Source organism: Arachis stenosperma, chromosome 6, assembly GCF_014773155.1.
Source record: "Arachis stenosperma cultivar V10309 chromosome 6, arast.V10309.gnm1.PFL2, whole genome shotgun sequence".
In the NCBI taxonomy this organism is placed as follows: domain Eukaryota; kingdom Viridiplantae; phylum Streptophyta; class Magnoliopsida; order Fabales; family Fabaceae; genus Arachis; species Arachis stenosperma.
The window spans coordinates 17,582,052-17,603,196 of record NC_080382.1 but is presented as its reverse complement, the minus strand read 5'-3'; the positions used below and the strand labels follow the sequence as shown (position 1 = coordinate 17,603,196).

Genomic DNA, 21,145 nt, shown 5'->3' with positions numbered 1-21,145 from the left:
CGTATAAAGTTTAATTTCCACTTATGTCTAATATATTTATTTACTACAAGAAAAATACTCATTCAGCCACACTTTTTTTAAGTTACATTTGAAAAGCGTAGCCGATTCATAAAATAAGTTACGCTTTTTTTCGTGTTACCATTTTATACAAGAATAGGAAACACAATTGTGGTATCATTTAAAAAGTGTCGCCTTAAATACAATAAAAATCACTTATGAAGCGTAGCCTTATCTTAATATTTATGGGTACACATTTCTCACCAAAAAAGACGCTTGTCAAGAGTAGCCAAATCATTAGGCTTTAGGTGCGCTTTGTAAGTGTTTTCTTTCTAATATAAGCATGCTATAACACTTAAAAAAAATTTTCCCTTTTAACACCCACGCCCTCTTTCTCCTTTCGCAGAAAGCTAAGAGCTAGGAGAGTTTTTTCCTCTCTTCCTCAACCTCGTCCATACCTTCCTCTTCTCCTTGCACCACATCCTCACACGGCGGCTCTGCTACACCACACCACCACCGTGGCTCTGTTACGACATAACAACGCCGCAACTCTCCTACGTCGTACCACCGCCTCGCCGTGCTCTTCTGCTTCTTTGCTCGCCGCTGCTTTCTTGTGCTCCGCGTCTCCTTTGTTCCTCGTGCTGCCTCTGCTCCATCCATCCCTGCTCGATTCGCTTTCCCTCATCACAATAGGTAGGCTTTTAGTTTTTTTGTCTGATTTAGGCAATTAAGGTTCCTAATCCCCATTGTCAAGAACAAAACACACGGCTCAAGTTGTTGCAGCTAGGCTCAATCTTCCTTACGATGAGGCGAAGCATCGATCCCTAACAAGCGAGGTAAGCGCCCGATGATGATGATGGTTCTGTGAAATTTGGGAGGTTTTGGGTTTTGGTTTTAGGGTTTTAATTGGGGGTCTTAGCTTCTGTATTCTGCGTTGTTTATTTGTGGACTGCCAGATCAAACTAAAATCACCAATGTAAACTTCACCATGTGTCAACTGAATTATTATTCTTATTTTTGTTATTATTGTTGTTGATTTTTTCTTGTTTAAATTTCACTTTTAAAGAGAGCAGAGTATTCTCAACAGAGAATTATTTTTATGCTTTTAAATTGCTTTGTTGATTGAATCAATACTTGAAGTACCTGTGAATTTTAAGATGTATTTTGGGAACCAAACTTGATTTGAGACATATGCAGTGATTGCCGTAAATTAAGTGTTCCAATTTCTGCTGAAATGGGAGAATATATATTGTAGAATTTAGATGGATAGTAAGCATCTACACTGACCTTAAATTACCAATTCATGAGTTTTGATGATAAAGTATTTTTCAATTTTCTTTTGTATGCTTTTGTGCAACTTGTCTAATAGGTTTACTTGTTTGTATGTATATATGTACATCCAGGTCATGTGTATTTTTTTATTTCTTTCTTCATGCATTTTCTTCCTCATTACTGTAAGCTAACTTGAGCATTAGTAATCAAATAAGATGATTTTGTTTACTTCTGGTTATCATCAATATTGGCCTTGTAAATTGTAATATATTGTTACTTGTTTGATATCATGTTGTAATGTGCTCGAGTTTATGTGGGGTGTAGGTCTTGATTGGTGTCACTGTAGGTTTGAACTTGGGCTATTTTTTATTATGTTTCGTTTGTTTTGTTTTCTATTTTATTTTTTGATACCTAGGAGAGATTGGACTATTTGGAAGATGGTAAACATATTTTTCGACTGCGTCTACGGCTATGTTCTTCTTTATACCCTATCAATGAACGCATTAAAGACTTTTTTCTTGAATATGATCGACACACTCTTCGAACAAGTCCACCTGGGGATTCTGAACTTCTGGAGGTATAATTCTTGTCCTTATTTTGGTCTGGTTTAATTTTATCCTATTTTCTACACTTTTTATAGGTACCATTTTAGATGTTCTTGAACTCATTATTTGGGACTATGTCTATTGCCATACTTAAATTGGAATGGATATGTAGACATGTATTTTTATTTTATTTTTTAATATTTATTTTTCCACTTAGCAGTTAGCAATTGGCATTATGCTTGACTACGTTGCTTAACTTCTTTTTCATTAAGAAAATTGTTCTGTTATACCAAGTTGAAATTGTTACCTGGAAATCAGTCTTTTATCTCTAATTCTCTATGCTTTTCATTGTTCAGAACATTTACATTGGTGAGTTACGTTCCTGCAATGAAATCTTTGTATCTTTACACTTTTTTTTAACTGGGATAAATATATAAATTTGGCTTTATTTGCATGTTTACTGATAATGTGACTTGATGCCTTAGTCATTGAAAGATTGTATCAATTTAACTAACTTCCCATATATTTGTTATGATTTTAATTGTGTGTGCTTGCATTTCTTTTCTTAGTCGATAATTAGACAATGTTTCTTCTCAAAAAAAATCTCCTATAGCAAAAAGTTCTGAAAATCCAACTTCTCTATGGTCTTTGGATTATAACTCCATTGCCCTCTCACATGGTCTTTGGATTTGAATTATTGACATCGCCTGTGTATACATCTTATCTGATGTAAAATTTTTATGTTTTTTATTTGAAAAATGGGAATGACAGGTGAACTATTAAGGTTGTTTTGGAATGCTGAAAAATTAAACTTATTGAGTCTTATTTCTATAATTGCTTTTTAAAATAACTTAATATATGAAATCAATTTATGTTGGATACTTTAGATTAAAAGTGGTTTTAAGATAATCTATTCGGTATGGGTAGCACCACTGAAGGTTCTGCATTAAAGGTTCTTCAATTTTCTTTAATGTTTAATTTCAAGTATTTGCGATTCTGTTATTTCTAGAACTAGGTTATAGTTAATTCTGTGCTGAGCATACTTAATTATGTTGTATTGTATTGCATTGCATTTTGTTTTAATTTTACAGATCAAAGTCTATGTCTGTTCTTTCCATGTTCCAATTTGGGTGAAATGAATTGTGTAACTTTTTCTCAACAATTTTCTTTTTAGTTTCATTTTGAGATAGTGAGTGTAAACGTCACTGCAGATAGAAATTAAGCTCAATTTTATTGTTGAGGTTTCCGAATTGAGAGATCTTTAGATACTATGCACCTGCTACATGGTTCTAAAACCATGGTTGCATTGCTGGTACTCATGGATGTGCTGTAATTTGGCTAAGCTTTATGAGGTCTGGATTCTAGTGTTCTTGCTATGGCCCATTTATAACTCAGATTGGTTTACTCAATTGATGTGTATGTTCTTTCAATAGGTCACAGCCAATCCATGGGATCTTTCTAGGGTGCCAGGAGGATCATCAGGAGGATCGGCAGCTGCAGTTTCTGCCAGGTAGTGTGTGGTATCACTGGGAAGTGATACAGGTGAAAGCGTGAGATAGCCAACATCTTTTTGCAGTGTTGTAAGTTTGAAGCAAACTTATGGTGTATGCGTCTTTACTTGATACTATTGGTTGCTTTAGTTCATCAGTCGCTGATGCTGGGATTCTCCTTCATGCAATTGCTGGTCATGATAGATTTGATGCTACCTCAAGCAATCAAGTAAGGATTCTTTTATATTTAGTATAATTGTTATATCCCATCTAATTTGCTGTTGTTAGCTGAAGTTGTCAAAGGTATTGGCATAATTTGTCTATAAGATGGGCAGCTGCTGAAATCATTGCAAGTGTTTATTTATGTATATCTTGTTATTAAAACGTTTAACAGTCACTTTTTATTCTTGTGTTGATATATGCCTTCAAATTTACCATTGCTGATATATTTTCTGTAATCTATGAAACGCAGGAACTTAACTCTAGTAGACAGAAGGTGAGTCTTGAAAACTATTGGTACATATAACAGTTACTGTTTTCATTTTTTCTTTATGTTTTATTGATTGAGAGTTGAATTTATTTTCATCTAGCTAAGGGAACTTCATCTTGAACTAGGAGGCAAAAATGGCATTCTAAAAGCTATGAAATTAGAATTGACGGTTAGTTTAGCTCATAGTCACTATCCTAATTGATGAATTGGCAAGTGAGCAAGTACAAAAGGCTTAATTATGTTTATTACTGTCAAATATTTCTATGCTAGGTAAAAGAGAAAACAGAAAAGTTGCATGAAAATAGTGGAAATGAGGTAAAGTAAAAAATTTTCCGTTGGCTTCTTCTGTCGATTTATCTGTTCTTCCAGCTCACTGTGACTTTTTGCCTTTTCATAACTACTTTTAGGTTGCAGCAGCTCAGAGTAAGCAGCCAAATCAATCATTTCAAGAAGAGAGCAAGGAGGATAATCTTTGCCATGCAAAAAGGAGGAGAGTTTCCAAATCTCAATGTAACTACTATGACCATATTTTATGCATGTATATGTACGAAAATTAGCCTAGATACCCGTTTAAATAGGCCTTTCTCTCATGCAGCTGCTGCACCTGCTGTTGCTAAACAAGTAACATCCAAAGAAAAGATTGAGAATCGGAGGTATGAGTTTAACTTTGCCTTATGTATGATTACAATTTTCTCATTTATTTCTTAGCTTTTCTATAGTAACCTCTAGTGGATACAATAGATTATTATGTGAAGTTCGATTTTTTTAACACTCTTTTTCTTTATTTTACTAAATTTTTCTTTAAGAGTAAAGATGAAACTATAAAAAAAAAATTTGTCATAAAAGCTTTAATACAGTATCATAAAATTATTCATTTTAAAAATTCAAACTATTAAAAAAACACATAAGTATAATTCAAACATAAAATCTTTAATATAGTATCATAAAATTATTCATTTCTTTTCAAATATAACTATTTTCTCTGTTTTAAAATAATTATTAATTTCATTTTCTGAATTTATTGAAAATAGATAAATTTAAAAAATAAAAAATAAAAACAACAATTATTTAAAAATAAAAGAAGTGATAGTTTATGCCTAAAACAAGGATTGGTAGTTTGATAAGAGGATTTAGGAATTCATGTACGAATCAGTTTACGTAGACACATATTGGGAATGGATCCTCTCAATTGTTAAAAAAAATTGAGGGAGTAAAGTGTGATTTATAATCCTTTAATACTCTCTCTCTCTCTCATATTTTCTCTTCGTCCCACTTATAAAAATTAATGGTGAGAGATCACACTTTACTCTCTCAATTGTTAAAAAAAGGAAAAGTCTATGGAACTAACTCCTAATTAGTCAAGGATGAAACAACTTAATTAATTATAATTATATTAATAATTAATTTTAAATTTTTTAAATTCAAAATTTAAAAAATTTAAAATTGATTAAGTAAACCTAATTAAAACATATAAAAACCTTTCTCTTCTCTCCCACATTAACCTACCCACCTCCAACAACCACACACAGACCTCTCTCTCTCACCGTCAGCTCCTCTCGGCCTCGCATTGCATTAATCCTATCCCTTGTCAAAATGTGTAGCCTAGACTCAACATCAGCACTCCTTAGATCATACCAATAAACTGTCTTGTATGATTGGTATCCCAAGCCCTTAAACAGTATGATCAAGTCTCCGAAATTCACAAAATTAAAGTCCATTTTCGAAAACTTCTCTACCTTCCCATTTTTATAAACAAGAGAATCATTACTTTCTCTCACAAAATTACCTCCATAGTGAAAAATTGGCACCACAAATACATCAACCCTCTGAAAAAAGAAAAAAAAAACATAAAACAACGATCAAGAAGTACTATTTTCACATATCAAAAAGTAATATTCTTCAAAAGACAGAAACAGAAATCACCCCAAAACCTTTTTTTGCCCTAATAGTGAATCAATTTTAAAGGAAAAATCCCAATACTTTTTCGACAACACTATCAACATGCACGTTCGATCCTTTCAGAATATAGTTCATATTAGCATAAGTATTGAACCTGACAATCGACTCACTAAGCAACGCATGAAATACTTACCTTTGGTGACAAAGACAGCAACTCAGACAACTATGGATGGTTCTCCCTTTTCAACAGCGACTGCACAGCCCAATCTTCTCAGTCTGGGTAGTATTTTTTTTGGAGGGAGAAACAGAATATTATGATCATTGGTATTCTTACCCAATATCAAAATTAAAAAATCCCCAGGCCGAGCTCGGTATTTACCACTAAACAGTACACACTACACACTACACACACAAATTGGTTAAATCCTCACTCGCACTTTTCTCTCTCATTTCACTCTCGTTCCATTTTCCAAAACCCTACCACTCAATCACCGCCATGGCCGCCTCCAATTCGATTCGCCTCCGTCGCACCCTCAGGGCTATCTCCTCCCTCCACCGCTCCTTCTCCTCCTCAGCCGCCACCTCTGCGCCACCAATTTCCCTCGCCATTCGCCGCGCCCTTCCCTCAGCTCCACCAGCCCCAGCACCAGCACCTTGGCTGTCCCGTTCATTCAGGTCGTCGTCCGACGATGACGATATACCGATCGAGGGCTGCGACTACCACCACTGGCTCTTCGGCATGGACTTCCCCGGAGACAACAAACCCTCCCCCGAAGAAATGGTTCGCACCTACGAGGAGACTTGTGCCAAGGGTCTCGGCATCAGGTTCTCTCTCTCTCACTCTCTCTCACTCTCTCTCTCTGCGAGATTGTTGCGTTTCCGTGGTTCTTAAATTTGTGCTTTTTGGCTTTAGTGTGGCGGAGGCAAAGCAGAAAATCTACGCCTGCATTACCACTAACTACACTGGCTTTCAAGCTGTTATGTCTGAAGAAGAATCCAAGAAATTTGAAAGTATTTGCTTCTTACTCCAAGTTTCAATTATATATGGTTACATTAGAAGCAAAATAGTAACATGATATCTCAATTTTTTTGTTGTTGTAACAGATCTTCCTGGAGTCATCTTTGTGCTCCCAGATTCCTATATTGATCCCGTAAACAAGGAATATGGAGGTATCATTTCTTCTTAGCAACAATTTACTCATGCTCTGCTTTTTCTCTGATGAATTAGAATTTTTTAAGTTCTACAAAGCTTTAGGAAATAAATTTCAAACTACTTGAACCAACCTAGTGATGGTTTTACTTATGGCAAAATAAGCTGATTTTTACCATTTTGACTTAGTAGCATCATTTTATAATCATTTCGATATATTGATGCCTTTCTGTTTGTAACATGATTTCTGTGACTTTTGTTGTGTGGTTTCATGATAAATAGGAGATAAGTACATCAATGGAACAATTATCCCTAGGCCTCCACCCATACAATATGGAAGAAACACAGGAAGACGTCCTCACCAAGATAATCAAAAGTCAAACCATCAGGGAAATCCCTCCTACAATAATAGGGGGCCTATGCAAGGGGATGGAAGGAACTATGGTCAAGCGTCACAGAATTATCCACCTCAACAGAACTATGGTCAAGCGTCACAGAATCATTCACAGCAAGAAACCTTTTTCCGTATTTGTCTTGAGGAAATACAGGAACATATTATGTATGGACGTCGGGTAGAGGCAACAAAGCTATTGAGGAAAGTGGAGGGTTTTCTTCTACAAGGAACTCCTCTTCATGTTGACATTAGCTTACCCCAATTAGTTCAATTCCGGGTCATTGCCTTTCAACTGTTCCGATGTCACACAAAATTGAGAAACAGACATGATGTGAAGCGAATCTGGGAGGCATGTAAGGCTATCGCTCCATCTGAACCTCCTTCTCTGTTCAAAGCTGCATTAAAGAGTTTTGTTAGGTTAAGAAAATTGAATGAAGCAGAGTTTTTAGTTTTTACACAACTTTTTGGAACCTTCACAACTACTTTCCGGATCAACGGAATTGCCTACCCCCTCTCTTAGTATAATGCTTCTGAATAGCATTATACGTTGCAGCTGTCGGTCTCACCCCATTCATAATGGCCTTTTGGAAAATTATCTCCGCCTCCTCCTCTATCTCTGCAAACTTGAGAAGAAGGTCTATGAGCCTACACCAGAAGTTCGGAGGTATAAGGCCCTTATTGGCTAGCATTTCCAAGAAAACATCTCTGTTTTTTTCCAGCCTATCTTGAGATGTATAGACATGAAACATCAATCGGCGTGCTGTAAGAAGACCTCGGAAATGATTTAGGAAAAGATCGCAAACCTCCTCTGCTTCATTCAATTTTCTTAACCTAACAAAACTCTTTTGTAAGGCTATCGCTCCATCTGAACCTCCTTCTCTGTTCAAAGCTGCATTAAACAGAGAAGGAGGTTCAGATGGAGGCGTTAATGCAGCTTTGAACAGAGAAGGAGGTTCAGATGGAGCGATAGCCTTACAAAAGAGTTTTGTTAGGTTAAGAAAATTGAATGAAGCAGAGGAGGTTTGCGATCTTCTTCCTAAATCATTTCCGAGGTCTTCCTACAGCACGCCGATTGATGTTTCATGTCTATACATCTCAAGATAGGCTGGAAAAAAGCAGAGATGTTTTCTTGGAAATGCTCGTCAGTAAGGGCCTTATACCTCCAAACTTCTGGTGTAGGCTCATAGACCTTCTTCTCAAGTTTGCAGAGATAGAGGAGGCGGAGATAATTTTCCAGAAGGCCATTATGAATGGGGTGAGACCGACAGCTGCAACGTATAATGATATTCAGAAGCATTATACTAAGAGAGGGGGTAGGCAATTCCGTTGATCCGGAAAGTAGTTGTGAAGATTCCAAAAAGTTGTGTAAAAACTAAAAAGACTACATTCTGTGAAGGTTCCAAAAAGTTGTGTAAAAACTAAAAAGACTACATTCTAATGTTCTCTTCTTTGACTTAAGTTTGATTTTTTGCTTATTTCTGCTTGCATCTAAGACTGCCCCAAATCAAAAATTGGCTTCTGAGTAGCTTTTTTTTCATGGACATTCTTGGTTCATTACAGCATTATATAGGTTGAAGTTGTGATTTGAAATTAAAAGTGTATATATGTCATTTTAGAACAGTAGAATCAATTATTAGTTCACCCTTTGAAATGTGAAAATTTTGATATTTGTTTGATGAGTTGGTCTTTTTTGACCGGTGAGTTTTATACTTTTATACTTCAATTCACTCGAAGGTTACCCCCCCTTTATCTCACATTATCTAAACATAAGGTTTTGATGTGCCTTTTAGCACTGTAGCAGTTGCATGTGCATATTTAGATAAGATGCATAATTAATATGAATTAATGAATGTTGTTGTTGTTATTGCTGTAGAATTTTCAATTTCATTATTTTCTATATATAGGAGGAAGATGGGGTTATTATTAGGAGGATTACTATATAGTGTTATGGTGTTGGAAATAAGTATGATCTATGTCTATAGTTTAGTTTCCAATGCTTCATAGAATGAAACAATGAATGTGAATAAATTGTGACACCTTTCAACGTTTTTTGTTTTTTGTTTTTTTTTTTTCATGTAAATCTTTTTCAGTTTTTAATGGTTTATTCATAATTCAATTTAAGTTTAAATTGCGATATTCTATAACAATTTATGTATAAATTTTAAAATTTCTACATCCTATCTTATAATAAGTTATATAAAATAAGTTCAAGTCACCAAAAAAAATATAAAATAAGTTCAGTATCAAAATATAATTATTATGTAAATGTTGTAATTAGATAATTTTAAACTTTATTTTATTTGTTTGTACAATTTGCCCTAATAAATAACAAGTCCCTTAAGGGTCAGTTTAGTTAAATTTTTTAAATAAGTTTTTTTGAAAAAGGAGCTTAAAATATAAGGATTTTTATTAATAACAACTTTTAAATAAGTTATTTTGTGTTTAGAAAGTTATTATAAAAATCCTTGTTTTAAAGTTGTGCATTAAATAAGAGTGATAAAATAACTTTTGAAAATAGGAGAAGTTACATTTTTTAACTTCTTTAAAAGCTCTTAAATAACTTTTTAAAAAATTAAAAATTTATCTAAAAAATTGTACCAAACACTATTAATGTAATTTTTTATAAGTCAAAAATTAAAAGAAGTTACTTTCGGAATTTCCCAAACGGAGTCACATGTAAGCGGATGACATTGTTCACTCAGAATGAAATTCAGTTAAAAAAACAAATCAAACCCTTTGGAATTCGAAGAAAGAAGCAAAATACAGTACATCCTAGTGTTTGTTGTAGAAGAGCCAGATACAAATAAACCAAATTAGATCAAAGCCAAACAACATAGTGCACATTGTGATGCAAGACCACATTACCCGCTAAAAGAACATTGTAGGAGAGGGAAAAATGGTGCAACACAAGTTCACAAACCACAACTTAAGCAAAGACAGGGGAGCACATAATTCATGAGAAAGAATGAGTACTAACATTTAAGTCTTTTACTTTTATAACATGCAAACCCAACTACTTCTGACTTGTAAGATTAATTTGCTTTGAAAAGAAATACTTCTTGATAATTATGGAGAGTTCATTCCATAAAAACCTTGTCTAATGAAGTACATTTGTATTCATACAAGAATTTTTATATAGGAATCAAATGGTTAAAAAAATATCACATTATAGAGTACTAATTTCCATCAAACTTTAATGCACCCTTTCTAATTTTTAAAGAACACTCATACTTTGAATTCACCAAGCTACCTTGTATGTTTTACAAAATCATACTGCCCCCGTACTGCCGTACAGGCGAAAATACATACGAAAGGAAGCAAATGTAATTTACATAAACAAATGACAGATAAATGTAACTTAAATCAAATTTTAAGAACATAAATGTAACGTAATTTACCCTTAAAATATCCACTAGCAATAAAAAATAATGAAACTATTTATTACTATACACACAAATACTCTAACTTAAGGTAGTTCATCATGGTTAGTATACACAATACTGAGGAGGTACTTTTAACATTTAAATTGGCACAAGAAGCAGCATAAATTTACTTGACGACTACCCAGAAGATTTCTTTTTCACTGCATATGCACGCAATGCCGCCACACCAACAACAGCCATAGCAGTTCCAACTGTAAATTCAGGAAAGAGAGCAATTTAGAAATCAACACTTTGACAACTTGAAAATAGATATTGGGTTTCAAGGTTAGGCTCAAGTTGTGGGGAGTGGTCGCTAGAAGTAGAAACAAACCTGATGCAAAAATGAGTGTGTTTTGAAGAAGCCGATGATATTGCTTTCTTTTCCTCCCAATCTCTGTTTCTGGAATGCTTAAATGAGGGTGTTCTGCAACACTAACAATCCTATGGAACACATTGCTTGAATCACCTAATTTCATACTCAAGTGAATAGGTGCCTCTATTCCTAATTCCTGAGTCGCCTGTGATCATCCTTACTCAGGTTAGATATGGAACTATGCATAAATTATATATATTCATTTAATCAATGATACGGTACCACTGAACTGGTCACTTAAAAATATAATAATACCTTAACTGAATCTTGTACTGCCCTTGGATATGGGGTTAAATCATCCTTGCCAGCAATGAGGAGGCATGGAACTCTATAGCCAGTGAGTTCTCCTTGTCTTGCAACCTGCTCAAGCATATCTCTGGATTTCTTCCATGAATGCTCATTTGAGCTGGAAAGCATAAAGGAAAGAGCAAAACGTATGAAATAGGAACCAAATGCCAAAAGGAAATGAAAATATGCAACTAACAGTGATAGATTAGTTCAGCTAAGGAAAACTATTCCACATTCTATGACCAATGCAAGTCTGTTAGCCATGACCCATGGTTCGGCACCTCTGCCTGGGCAAGCTCTAGATAAGTTCGGAATCAAATCAGACAACAACACTTGATAATGGCCAAATGAGCTAAAGTAACAGGGGTTTATGCCCTGAATAACGTAACTCTTGACCTAGGTAAGCACTCAATCCAGCAAAGGGTATAAGAATAGGCTTATATCAAAGAATATAATGATGCAGAGTTCTTTGTGCATCCTTGAATGTAGCATTATATTGTTGATTTTGGCCTTGCAAGAATCATTAGTGTGCTTCCTGGCTGTACATGTCTATGAACACATGATAGTTGGGAAACAATAGTACACAAGATACCATGACAAAGCTAAAGTTAGCAACATGTGAGTGTACAACGTGCAAGGTAGGCATTTATGGGATATTAAGTAGTTCCAATCTTATGTCAGTTTATTTTATATTATACATAAAAATATAAACATCACTTCATACACCTTTGCATACTACTCATTGAAGAGTGGGTTATAGGAAATCACTAGTGCAAAATACTACTTCCACAGCTTAAATATAGCAATGCATAACAACAAAAAATTTGTACCATACCTGTCATACACGAAGATAGCTACATCACATGCTGCCAAATAATCCTGATTTGACAAAACTTTCGGCACTTCCCCTTCCGGAATCTCCCGCAGCACAAGAACTTTCTTGGTTCCCTATATAGAGGTAAACACCATGATAATGAGTATGGACAGTGGAGAATGCATATCATTCCTAGTTGACTTCCTCGATAAATTTATTAACTCCCATATTTACAAGTGAGGTATAGAGCTTGAGTGGAGATGATCAGTTTTCACAATCATTTATGTATCAATCTTGTTCTCCAACATGACACTCACCCGTATTAATTCAATGGTATTTGCTGCAAACTGTTCAGCTGTTGTCGGAGTATAATTATTTGAGAATGGCCTGTGAAAATGGAGGAGTTAATTGTTACTTTGAAAAATAACTAACATGAAGAGTTTGAGTCGATAAAATCTCATTGATAGATCTAAAAATGGTGGACAATGATTTAGGTAATTGGATTAGGAGCATACCTTCCCAAAAATTAATCCAAGAGAGCAGATTTCCCAGAATTTTTAGAACCAAAAACATAGCATTGGAATACATTCCTTTCTGTTGCTTGCTTCTTGCGATCGACTGATCTTCTGCGAGTAACACGTAGTGCTGCAGCTGGATTGCCACTATATCCAATGTAAATCAAATTAGCCATACTACATGGTGGATCGAGCAATGTCATGAGGGCCCACTGCAGAATAAATTTAAGAGATATATCAAAAAATGCCTCATTTCAAAAAAATGAAAGACAGCATAACTTACACAAACCTGAGACAAAAATCCGTTCAGTGTTATGTAACCCATGTCATTTTTCTCAGCAGCATCCTTATATGGAGCATCATTCCAAGGACTGCAATTCAAAATCAAATACCAAACCTAAGACATACTACATCAAGAAGAAGAGAACTAAGAGAACATGATAGAGCGTTTAAAGATATATATCACAATTGCAAAAGAAGTAAACAAAGTGAAAGATTTGCAAATGACATATCACTTTTGGCTAATAGATAAATAATAAGCAACATAAAATAAATAATCAAAAGAAAAATTGAAAAAATACTTGTAAAGTTTAAATGCCTGACTTTTGTCAAACATATAAATTTGTCAAAATAAAGAGACAAATTCTCCATCTAAAAATATAAAAACAAAAATTATCCGAAAAATGTAGCATGTTTACATAGAGCATGACATCACTAGACAAAAAGATAAAGCATGATACACAATAAGTATGATGCAAATTCAGAGGGACAGAAGAAAAGACATTATCTTTCTCTTTTTCCATATATAGGCAATTTAGGGAGAGGGAGGTTGCAAGCTCACCTTGATGGAGCAGTACAAAATAGCTTATCAACTTCAGCAGGCCGTAAGGCTCGATCCTAGAGGGTATCGAGGTTCCACGAAGCAAATCAAGAAAAAACAGTATATTAGATATGGATTATCGCCTAAAAAGAGATCATGCAGAGAGGATGTTAGAGCATATATCTGTAATCATGGAATTGATAATTAAAAACATTGGTACATACTTTATCTGTGTCCAATAATCGGAAGATACCATTCAGAAATTCTACAGCTTCATTTGTTAGCTCCACACTCTGTCAATGAAAATATTTTAAACGCTTTGTATCATTCGTAAGTTAAATAGAAAGCACCAAATAACTTTTCAACTACTTGTAATAATTTGATGATAAAAATCAATGAAAATTGTACTAATTGGTAAAAGTGCATACATCTATCACGCTTCATTGAAAGTATATAACCTTTATATAAAAGGGTATTCCTTGAAAGACATTGTTCAACAAAGCAAATGTACATCGAAAAATGCAATAACACATAAATATTTGTATCCTCCCTTCAAATGAATGATGAACAGCAAAGAATAGAAGCTGAATATACCACCTATGACGATAAAATAATTGCAATCCATTTGTCATATTTCAACAAAAGGAAAGCCAACAGATGAGGAAAGATCTGGGAAATACCCATGCTTAACATAAGAGTTATTCCACACATAAAATATATACTTGAATTATGCAAATCACCAAATATAGAAGCCCAAGCAACTGACTGTAATATTTACAAAACCTCAGATACTCTTTATTTTAGGCAATCAGCAACCATGAGACAACCTAAGGTTTATAGCTAACATTACAACTTCAAAGTACCTGTAGTTAGCAGTTTAGTGTTATTAATTTATCAATCACATATCTTTCTGTTATTGCTAATCCTAATAATAAATAAATGCTTTTCCCACTAAACCTCTTGCATTTAAACCCAACAGAAAGACAGTGGTGGAAATAACAGAATGAAAATATAAAGTATGACCTGATCAGAAGCATTCTTAGACGGAACTGGAAGGGAATCATTCCTGAGTTTTAAATCATTATCATATCCATAGTTTCTTAGAACAGCCCATAATGTCTCTGGGCGCCCTTTCCTAAGGAACATACTATGGACATAAAGAAATCCTGGAAAAGTAAGACCATTTGAGTTGACTCCTTCAGGTACGTTCTGTTGTACAACAGTTTTGACCCCATTTATTTCAGATGGCTGCAATGGGGCATCAAAACATCTAACCTGTTGATACATTTGCAATTTGTGAATAACCAGGCTATACACTAAGGAACTAAATATTCAAAGTATACGAAATGAAAAGGAAATTCAAAAAAGAAAAGGACGATCCAAGTTTATAGAAAACCTGGAACTCATTTAGTTCTGTGTCACTGAGGGCATCATCCATGTCACGATCACAAAGAACAAATATTCTTCTCAATGCCCTAACACATCGATCTGTTAAAGCTTGACTTTTTTGATCAAACAATGGATCTATTGGATGTAGTACCGCTTTTTGGGCAAAATAAAAAACTTCAGGGACCTAAAGAGTAGAGTTAATATTAGATAGTTGATACTTAGTTCACAAATTCAAGGACATGGGAAATCCCAATCAAAATATCATCAAGATGTTATATATATAGCAAATAATTGGTGGCTTGCAGAGACGCACGGATTTCTTCTTCTTTTTTTCTTTGATTTAAAAAAAAAAACGAAAAGTAAAAAGAAAAAAAAATTAGATACATGGATTTATACCCTTTCACTGGACTTAATTTTAAGGGGAAAATGGGAATCCAGTTAACTGTTTTTTTTTTTTTTATCTTTGTACTTCTTATCTTTGATCATTAAGTATCATCTTCACATTCAACAAGCCATATTGATACTACTGCTCTGAATAGAGCTGAGGTAGGATCCACTGATGTTTTCAAACAAGCCCAATAATATACTGCTATATTTTCATCATGTTTTCAAAGACATTATTTATGAGCTATATACAAGGCCAAATAATAACCATAGCATGACCTACTAACAACAGTGTGGCAATACAATATACCTGGTATAGTGTAACTGCTGAGCATTCAATGCAGGTTACAATTTCCTTGAACTGTTGTAGGAGCTGATTCATGAGGCGCTCTAAGCTCACTTGCTGGCTTTCATCATGCAGATCTAGCTTGCAACCAACCACAACTACAGGCACCTTCACCTGAATCATGAACCAAAAATACAAACAGTAAAAACACTAATCGTTTAGCATCCACACATTACATTCCCTCAAGCAAAACAAACCACTCAAATACAGAAAACCATCCACCTCCAGCCTCTCCAGTTCCGGCAACCAGTAAGAACTCAACCGCGAAAAGGTAGAAGGCTCATTGCAAGCATACGTTAAAACCACCACATCAGCCTGCTTCAATTCTTCATTGCGCTTCCCCTGTTTCTCTAAGCTGCACAAAAAACAACACCACCGATCTCCATTCATTTATTCATTCATTCAATGCCGTATGACTCTGATTTAAAGAGTAAACACACCACAGCAATCAGCATCAAGTATGATAACAACAATAACAACACAATCGTACAACAATTATTCAGCACATGTAAACAGAGTTCAGCTAAGAGAATGCAACTACGCATATATGGTAGTAGAATTTGTATTGAATCATAACTGATTCAGCTAAACATAAGTCTAAAATCATTGATTCACAATCTTTTTTTAGCATAAAAGGAATCTACTATTCCTTACGATTATTGAATTTTGAAATTACCATAACTTGCATCTAAAGTTGCGAGTGATGAGAGAAAGAGAGAGAGAATACCTTGAAGACGTGTCGACGACGGTGATGGGGACGTTGTCGGGGTAGAAATCGGCCGGCAAGACAGTGAGAGGGAGCACCGGCGGCACGGTCTCCGAGAAGGACTCGGAGGCTACGGCGGCGATGAGGCTGGATTTTCCGGTTCCTCGGTCGCCGGCGACGACGACTCGGACTCCATTGGTGCGGCCGCCGGAGCTTGAGTGATTCAACATTTGATGATGCGAAGTTGCGGAAGAAAAGAATGGGGGAAACAGTGAAAATCAATAATTAAGGATTCAAAAGGCGTTCATAATCATAAATAAACTATCATTTCGTTATTTGTTTTATCTTTTTCTGAAAAAAATCATGTTGCCCTATTTTCATATACGTTTTTTTATATTTTTATATAAAAATAAAGATAATATGTATAAAATTCATAAAACAGTATTATTTGTTATTTAATTATAAGAGAAATTCTCCATATACAAGCATTTTTTTATACAAGTCTTTACAAGTTATTATATTAACGCGCTTGAACGTTACTGCACGTTCTTCTTCCTCTTCCTCTTCTTCTTTTTTTCTTTCGTTTCTTACTTTCTCTTTCTCCTTCTTCAACCGTTACTGCACAATTTCACTGCATCGTCTTCTTCTTCTTGCTGCACATTCTTCTTCCTCTTCCTCCTCCTCTTCTTCTTCTTTTCTTTCGTTTTTTGCCTTCTCTTTCTCCTTCTTCATTTACGTGCTTTTCTCTTTGTTTTCTTTTTTCGTTATTCTTGATTTCCATTATTTTTTGATATCAAGCTCTGAAATCATTTTTGAAGAAGAAGAAGCAGCAGAATATGAGGAGGAGAAAGAGAAAGAGTTCTGAATTATGCATAAAGTGTCCTTTGGGTGTATTTTCTATAATCGTTTGGGTGTATTTTCTGTAATCGTTTGGGTGTATTTCTGAAGTTTCATTATTTTCAAAACGATTTCAAAGCTTGATTTCAGAAACCATGAAAATCGAAAAAAAAGAAGTAAGAATACCAGTAATAAACGAGTAAAACAACTAATGAAAAGGCAAAGAGAATAACGAAGAAATATCGTTTGGGTGTATTTTCTATAATCGTTTGGGTGTATTTCTGAAGTTCTATTATTTTCAAAACGATTTCAAAGTTTGATTTCAGAAACCATGAAAATCGAAAAAAAAGAAGCAAGAATACCAGTAATAAATGCAAGTAAAACAACTAATGAAAAGGCAAAGAGAATAACGAAGAAATATCGTTTGGGTGTATTTTCTATAATCGTTTGGGTGTATTTCTGAAGTTTCATTATCTTCAAAACGATTTCAAAGCTTGATTTCAGAAACCATGAAAATCGAAAAAAAACGAAGCAAGAATACCAGTAATAAACGCAAATAAAACAACTAATGAAAAGGCAAAGAGAATAACGAAGAAATACATGGAGGAGGAGGAAGAAGAAGAAGAAGGAGAAGAAGAGGAAGAGGAAGAGGAAGAGGAAGATGAGTTGTTCATAATCCACGGTGAGTGAAGAAGAAGAAGAAGAAGAGGAGGAGGAGGAAGAGGAAGAGGAAAAGGAAGATGAAGATGAGTTGTTCATAATTCACGGTGAGTGAAGAAGAAGAAGAGGAAGAGGAAGAGGAAGAGGAAGAGGAAGAGGAGTCGTTCATAATTCACGGTGAGTGTAGCGCTTTGGAAATTAAATAACGCATTAAAAGACTCTAATGTGTAGCAACTTGTAAAACTTGTAAGTCAAAAAGACTTGTATGTGTAGCAAGCCCCTAATTATAAATAACTTATCATTTCAATAAAATAAAATAAAGATAAAAATTCGTTTTTGCAATATGAAAGATCTATATGATTCCAACTTAGAGGATCTCCCGTTTTATTTTATTTGTTTTATTAGCAATTTTCTATAGTAAAAATAACATTCATAATATATAAAGATAAAATATTAGTACATATAATAAAAAGATATATATGAAAATAAAAAATGGTCACATATTGGTATTTATTATTATAAATAATATAATAATACTTTATTCAAATTATATTTAAATTTATAATAAAAGATACGAAAAAATTATAATAATAGAATAGTAGTTATAAGAAAAACTTTTAATTATTTTACAATGAAAATTTTTTATTATTTTAATAGTTTATCATTGATATTTATGAAGCAATTATGTAAAAATAAGCCTACTATAAAAAGTAGTAAACTTATGTTGTTTAGACTTATAAGATGTTATGATTTTAAAAATTACTATTTATAAACAAAATTTTTTATATGACATAAAAGATTCAAATAATAAAATGTCTGTGTTTCTATTATAAAATTACAATGGTTAAAACGACTATACTGTATATTAAAATTAGTCATTAAAATTAATTATAAATATAAAATATATATTAAAATATTAATATTTTAAAAATAAATTAAATTATATATATTTATACACAAATACATTAATAATATTAATGACTGATTTTAATATAAAAATAATATTTTTTTAGTGAAAAACACTTTTATATTTATTTTAAAGTTTTATAAAGAGATTTATTATTGTATTTCGTGCATTTTCTTTTTCATCCAACCAAAATCTGTTATGTATAACGTAAGTTGATATATAGTTTAAAAAATGAATTTAAGAATAAGCATATACGGCTAATATCATTTAAATTAAGCGTACAATGTGATTATGTGAAGGTCTAATAAGCAAAGGGGCACAAATAATCTGTGCGCACTTTTTCGGGTTTTTTTTAAGTACTAGCTATACCAGTCATTAAATATACGTGATGATTATAATTTTAAATTGGTACTATCTATGAATTTTACAAACATTGATAAAAATATTTATTAAATAAAAAAATTAATATTATATTTATAAAAAATAGGTTTAATATTTCTTTTTCTTCTTCTTAAAATTCACCAAAAAAATACTTTCAGATATAAAAAGAACTATAATTAGAATTAAAAGTTTAATATAGTTGAATCTACAACAATTATTTTTTAAGTCGGTCACCACTCTTTTACTATCGTCGCCTCTTACTCCACGCTCGTTCATCACTGTCGGCGACCTCCTAATCGATCTTCTTCGTCATTGTTGCCTCTAATAGAATCGTTACCGCCTTCAACTGCAGCCTCTTCGTCTCTCATCATCGCGGTCTCTCGCAGCCTCCTCCTCGTTGTCACATCAATATTTTTTTCCGTCGTGACTATTTCGCATTTGTTGTCACCTTTCTGTACTAAATCTATTTCTCTTATTAATATTTTGGAATTTAGGATTTATTTAATTTTTTGGCAATTTAAATTTTGAGTTTGACTTGATTTTATAAATTGACTAGCAATTTAACTCTTTTTTTCTGTTGTTGTTATTGGTGGCATGGTGGTGTAAATGGTAAAAATGACTTTTTAAATTTTAGGTGCTTTGATTACTTTTGAATTGAAACTTCTCATTTTCAAAAGAATGAGTATTAGTGTTGAAGTTTGGAGAAGAAGAGAGGCTATCGAATTGAAGTTGAAAATGAAGGATGAGTTAATTTAAAAATTTTGTTAAAAAATTAACAAAAAAAAAATTAAATAAAATTTGTGTATTTTTATGTAGAGAACTTAATTTTTTTGAGTATAATTTTAATTTTTTTGTTTGATAAATACTTTTGTTAATATTTATAAAATTCATGAATACTAATAATTGTTTTCCCTTCCATATTATTATAATTTGAGTGACACCAATTGATTATAAAAAAACACTCTAATTTTCACTTATGTCTAATATATTTATTTTTTTTAATTTCTATATATGCCCTCAAAGATTTATAATGATTGCTAACGAATTATAATTCAAATGGTCTTTTTAATTTTATCTAGAGATTTTAGGTTCGAATTTCACTCCTAATTTAAAAAAAATAATTATAATTGTTAATTTTTTTTCTAAAAAATTATATAAATCCAATTTAAAAATTTTCGAAATACATACGTCTTAATTATTCTCTTTTTCCATAACTTCTATATCTTTTTAGAATTGTGTTATTCATATCACTTTTTTTGGTACATTTTCCATTTTTAATATAAAAGTGATTATTAATGAAAAGAATAAAATAATTAAAAATATTTAAAAGAAAAAAATAAATCAAAATAGTTTTAAATTATCTTATTTTATATTTATGTTATTTTGTTTTTAATTTTTAATTTTTAATTATTATTATAGAATAATAAAATAATATTAGATATAATAAGTATATAATTATAAATGTCACATCGGTATAAAATTATGAATATAAAATTAAATAAATAGTTTTAAATTATTATCTCTCAAATATTATTGAAAAAATAATAAATATGTATTATTTTCAAAATAGAAAAATATACAGTTTAGCTTTCATACATGCTAGAAGACAATATAACTAGTTAAATATCAATGCATTTCTCTCTTTTTCTAATCCACATCATCAAGGTGCGCTTGCCACCTCTAAAGTTTCTTTGCATGGAAACAGGGAAATTGAAGGTGATTGTCTTTTTCAATTGTCATTTTAGCCAGTCCAGTATTGTATAATTATATTAGGTGTATATTAAAATCTCTTATTAAAATAAAATATATATTAAAATATTAATATATATTAAAAATAAATTAAATAATATATATATTTATATACAAATATATTAATAGCTGATTTTAATAATTGATTTTAATTAATATACAAATAACTTTTTTATATCTATATATTCACTCTTAGTAGCTATAGTCTGCATAAATAAATTAACTTTAAGTCACAAAAAAAAAGAATCTAACTTTATGTTTTCTAAATTGTAATGGATAATATAAAAAACCTTTATTAGCAGTAAGTAAGAGCCTTA

General features: G+C 32.6%; 1 pseudogene; it reads right to left on the bottom strand.

The window, feature by feature from the left end:
• Positions 1-10,578: 10,578 nt before the first annotated feature.
• LOC130932619 (mitochondrial Rho GTPase 2-like) lies at positions 10,579-16,573 on the bottom strand (annotated as a pseudogene).
• Between the last annotated feature and the right edge of the window lie 4,572 nt (positions 16,574-21,145).